Here is a 5,866-nt window from a genome sequence, read left to right as displayed (position 1 = left end):
GCAGCTTTAAAATGGACTTTTAAGATTTATCTTGTAGAACAAAATGTGAAAGTTATTGAAATTTGGTATGGTCGCATGACTTGTATTGTAATTTTGTAATAATAATCTTTCCTGCTTGTTTTATTCTAATGTGGATAAAAGCATCTGTTAAATGAATAAAAGCAAATGTAAATGTCTATCCATGCAAACAGTCCCCTGTGTGGAATTGGGCTTCTAGCTGAAGGCAGACGGTGTAAATTGCTGAGTCACCATTACTGAGGTGAATCAATGGACATCTCCTCCATTCTTTCAGCACATTTGACATTGAAACAATTCGGAATGGAGCTTATTACAGAACTGAGATTTAGCACAGACATGCTCCAGTTGAGCCGACCTGCTGAGCAGGGGTGGCTGAGGCTGACGGGGAGGAGAGCGACGTGATGATGTCATCAACCTCATGGTGCTGAAGCAGTTTGTCTCCCGGCTGCCAAAGGGGACGGTGGAGTGGGTCCAGTGCCACGGTAACCCCCCCACCCAGTAATCAAAACAAGCAAGTACAGGCAAAACATATGTTATACATAGTACTTAAACTTAGTAAAATTTTTAATCATATAGAACATGCGGAAGCCGGCCACAGGGAAACTTAATGCATGCTATGTAGTCTATGAGACAACATCATCCAGCATTACCAGCAATCGATACAAGATCAAGAGCAGCACACACAGAGCTCAACACTTGCACAAAACACCATGATGGTAACAATCAAAAGATCATTTTTTTGATCATTAACAGGTAATTTTGAGTAGAAAATTAACTACAAATATATGGCTTTCATGATGTTGCTCTTAAATTGCTGGTTGATTATATAAAGGATCGAGAACAGTATGTATCTATTAATAAGCACAACTCAAATAGAGCTAAGCTACTTTGTGGAGTTCCTCAGGGATCCATCCTTGGACCTCTATTGTTTTTGATTTATATGAATGACCTACCTAGGGTCTGTAATAATGTACTTCCTCTTTTATTTGCTCAAGACACATGTCTTGTTGCTTCACATGAAAACTTTATTACACTGTTTTGAGAAGTAAATGAGGAGCTATCATTTGTCTCCAAATGGTTTCAGATGAACAAACATTCTCTTAATATAAAAAAAATCAAATGATATGATTATACTTACCTTAATAAGATTATCCTAATCCAACAGAAATTTTTGAGAATGATTAGTTTTGCCAAAAGATGCGACTCATCTATTCCTCTATTCAGAAAATATAAACTACTATCAATTTTTAATGTGAATTTATACCAAACTTGGGTTTTCATGTATAAATATGTAAAACTATCTCATGATTTGCCTAGTGTTTTTCAAAAAAAAATTATTTTCTCCTCTGACATTAACTGTTATTTCACAAGACACTCTAAGGACTTACATCTTCCGTACTGTTGGACTTCCCTAAATCAATATTCACTGAAATACAGAGGACCTTCTTTTTGGAACAATCTACCCTCACCTTTACAATCTGCATCTACATTATCTTTCTTTAAAAAACATCTGAAAAGGACTCTAATTAACAAGGATTCATAAAATGTTTATGGATTTCATTGTTATGGATTTCAATTTTGGAGTTTGTACTTCAATATAATTTTGTATTATGTTTTATTATATATGTTGTATTTCTGCTTAGATCTCAAACTGTAAACTTTTGTGTAAATGGTACTTCTATCATCTTTGTATTGCTGCTTAGACCTGAAACTTTGAAGAAGCACATTTTTGTTTTAATATTTTGTACGTTTATTGTTTTTTTTATTTTATTTTTTATAGGGGAGGTATCTTATAAGCCATTTTGTCTTCAAACCTCTCCTGCACAATGTTATAATTTATTGGTTTTAATTAGTTTTCTTATTTCTTTTGTTGTGCAAATACAATAAAATAAAAAAACAAGAATTTACCAAACGTAACAACTAAAATTAACAATAAAATGGTGTAAATAAACTTGCAAACAGTGAATCCATGCAAGCTCATCAATTATTCAAGCCCGGAGCATGCGTGAAATACCAGCTTTGAAAAGTTAAATAAAATGTACTTATTTATTTACCACTGAAATTGACTCAAATAAGCAAATAAATAAGACAAAGTTTACTACTTGAATATGTGATAACACCATGTAAATTAAAAGAAAAATAGTCATAAATAATATTTATTTACAAGCTAGAGCATTAATTTTTAATATGTTTGAATGTAGAATTTATTTAATATTTCCAAGTTCACGCTTAAACTAACTGTTTTAATGTAGAAAGTACTTAATCTTTTCTGCTATATTTACTTCACCACAAAATAAAAACATTTCAGTGTTTGTGGCTAATGTGTGTGAGTTGTCACATTGAATTGCCATTAAACTGCCCATTAAAGGCTATTCAGCAAAACTGAAAAAATGGTGAAATGCAAAACATCATGAAAAACCAATAAATGTTTTGTACAATATAACAACAAACTATTGTATTAGCCAACAAATTTTGTAATCAACACGTTAAGCTATAAATGTATAACAATTCAAACTCGTGACAACATGCCGCAATAAAATGTGACAGTTTGCCCTGGCCTACCATTTATAGTCATTATGTCCTATATTATTATGCATTATGTATATATGAACATAGTTCAAACTTTCAGTTAACATCTATCTTCATTATATAGCTGACCCTTGCCTGAATATGTGCCAGTGTGGTTTTATCGCGTTCACTTGGTTACCCAACAGCTATAGCAAAAATATGGATTATTGGAATTTGAGTTTGGTTCTTCAAAATTAGAATTCTAATTTAAAGGGATAGTTCACCCAAAAAAATTCACACTCATGCCATCCCAGATGTGTATAACTTACTTTCTTCTGCTGAATACAAACAAAGATTTTTAGTAAAATACAGTATCTAAGTTCTGCAGGTCCATACAATGCAAGTGAATGCTGACCAAAACTTTGAAGCTCCAAAAAGCACATAAAGGCAACATAAAAGTAACCCATATAACTCCAGTGGTTTAATCCCATCGGTTTTGGGTGAGAACAGACCAAAATATAATGGTTTTTTTACTGTACATCTGCAGTCTCTAGGCATAATCATTATTTCAAGCTTGATTACATTTCTTACCGCAAGCATTAAGCACTAGGAAGTGTAAACAAGCTTGATATAATGATCACAAGGAGACTGCAGATCTGAAAAATTAGTTATATTTTGGTCTGTTCTCACCCAAAACCAATTGGATCACTTCTGAAGACATGTATTAAACCACTGGAGTCATATGGATTACTTTTTTGCTGCCTTTATGTGCTTTTTGGACCTTCAAAGGTTTGGTCACCATTCACTTGCATTATATTGACCTACAGAGCTTAAATATTCTTCTAAAAATCTTCATTTGTGTTCTGTTAAAGAAAGAAAGTCATACATATCTGGGATGGCGTGCGGGTGAGTAAATGATGATAACATTTTAATTTTGGGGTGAACTATCCCTTTAAGACACTGCTAGAGAAAATGCATTTGTGTAACTGGACTTTTAACTCTTAACTGAGATGTAGCCCTTAGTGACAACTGTTATGTGTCCAAACACAATAAATTCAATGTGATTTAAATGTATGGCATGTTTGTAGACACCCTTTAATGTGAAATCCATTAATGTAATCACATCTACAGCTGTTTGGTTTCTGATAAAGTTTGCAGCTTCACTCAATATGTGGTATATTACCCACATGAGAGGTGCTGCAGTCGCCTAAATCCAGTTTAATCTCGTATGAGCTGTGGTTGAACAGCACGCCGCCCAAGAAATGTACACGCTGTAACCCGACTACCTCGCACCCTGGCATGTGTATGTATTTGACTTCTACAGAAGGCCAGTTGAATATGTGTCTAAAATTAAAAAATGTCTGGATTTTGAGTTATTTCATAATGCAAGGACAGGAAGGGCAGAGTTAATTACCAGAAACTCCAACTGATACTAGAAATGTAGAAACTGTCCAGCAAGTGTGTTTTTAGAAGGAAACAGAGACAACATCCTTATGGTCTTCAGTTGTTTTTGTGGTGTTAATCAAATGAATACTAATATGAGCGGGAAGAAACTAAACCAGATAAGGCCCAGTTGTTTTGCAGGACTGATTTTCATTTCTCTCCTGTAGTGAGATGATACCTACGTGTGTTTTCAGATCATTATAAACCATCTGGTAAAGTACATGTTTTGGTGGTCTGTTTGTGCCAGAGGGTGTGTGTGTGTGTGTGTGTGTGTGTGTGGGCAGGTTTAAGTGGTTTACGAGGATATTTTTTTTAGGTTACAAACTGGTAATTACAAGGGTATTATTCTATAAATGTGGTTTATGAGGACATTTCTAGTGTCCCCATAATTTAAATCACTTATAAATCATACTAAATGATGTTTTTTTAAAATGTAAAAATGCAAAAAGGTTTCTGTGAGGGTTAGGTTTAGGGGTAGGGTTAGGGTTAGGGGATAGAATCTATAGTTCATACAGTATAAAAATCATTATGTCTATGGAAAGTCCTCATAACGATAGGTAGACCAACATGTGTGTGTGTGTGTGTGTGTGTGTTTGTGTGTGTCTTGTTTTGGCCTGGTTCATGCTTAACTTAAGAATGAAAAGCTGACATAGGCAGATAAGTTACTGGCAAATGTCAGTGGCTCCTTTTTTAATAAGTGTATATAGTTTAATCTTTGTTGTTGTTCATTTCTCTGCTAGTTTTCTATTAGTGACCAAAGTGTAAGGTCTATTGGAAATGCATATGTAAGGTACTGTATGTTGTCACTTGTTTGTCTAGTTGCCTTATCAGATATAGTAAAAAAAAACGTAGATAAAGCTCTTTTTGATGATAATCACTGGGCAAAGTTAAAATAAAATATAGAATAAATATAATTAATAAATACATATATTACAATAAATAATACGTATATTTTATTTTATATTTTTTATTGTAAATTATATATTCATTAATTAAATTAATATAAATAAATAAAAACTTTTCAAAATGGCTTTTGCACAGAAGTATTTCGATGCACTGCACAAGAACTAAAAAAAGTATCTACGTAGGTATGTTGATTAGTAAGGACTGTTCTTGTCCCACACACACGCCACTGTCTAGCCATCTCCTTACTGCTGATAAAAATAGCCTTTGGCTACAGCTGTATTTAATTCTGGTCTGTCTTACACCCCCACTTCACTTCCTCTCGCTCCACTTTTCTCACTTTTACTGCAGGCTGTCAGGATGAATGACCTGATGAAGGTCACACAATTCCTCACTTTGTTATAAGAGATGCGCTGCCAAATCTAAACGGTTCTGTCACTTGATGTAGATTACTTCTGAAATGTAATCAGGTACTTATTACAAATTAAATGACTAAAATTATAATCAGTAATGTAATCTTTTAGATTAATGTAATCTTTTATGTTTGGATTACACTCATTGCATGTTTTGATGAAAATCCAATCTTTAATATTAAATGTACTATGTAACCAACACTTCAATCAAATCAAACATTAGCTATTTCAATCTAAGATTGTTGTTGGTTGAAAGGTAATGTAATCAATATGTAATCATGTAATCAATCAAAAGTAACTAATCTTATGATGCACATTTTCAAATGTAATGTAAACTCATTACAATTTCTTGGTTTTTGTAATCTAATAAATGAATCAAGATCACAAGTAGACTGTTATTGCCCAACACTGGATGTAGAGCATGTGTGAATTGTGTCTGTCAATACCAAGGACAGAAACTAATGCAGATTTGCCATGTTCATTTATATATTTTTACATTTATTTAACTAGAAACCAATTTTCATCATCTCACTTATGTAAGATTAAGATAATGCATTTTATATGCATATCCCACTTTCTAG

Source organism: Myxocyprinus asiaticus, chromosome 31 (assembly GCF_019703515.2).
Source record: "Myxocyprinus asiaticus isolate MX2 ecotype Aquarium Trade chromosome 31, UBuf_Myxa_2, whole genome shotgun sequence".
NCBI classification, from domain to species: domain Eukaryota; kingdom Metazoa; phylum Chordata; class Actinopteri; order Cypriniformes; family Catostomidae; genus Myxocyprinus; species Myxocyprinus asiaticus.
Note: the sequence above shows the minus strand (reverse complement) of the source record.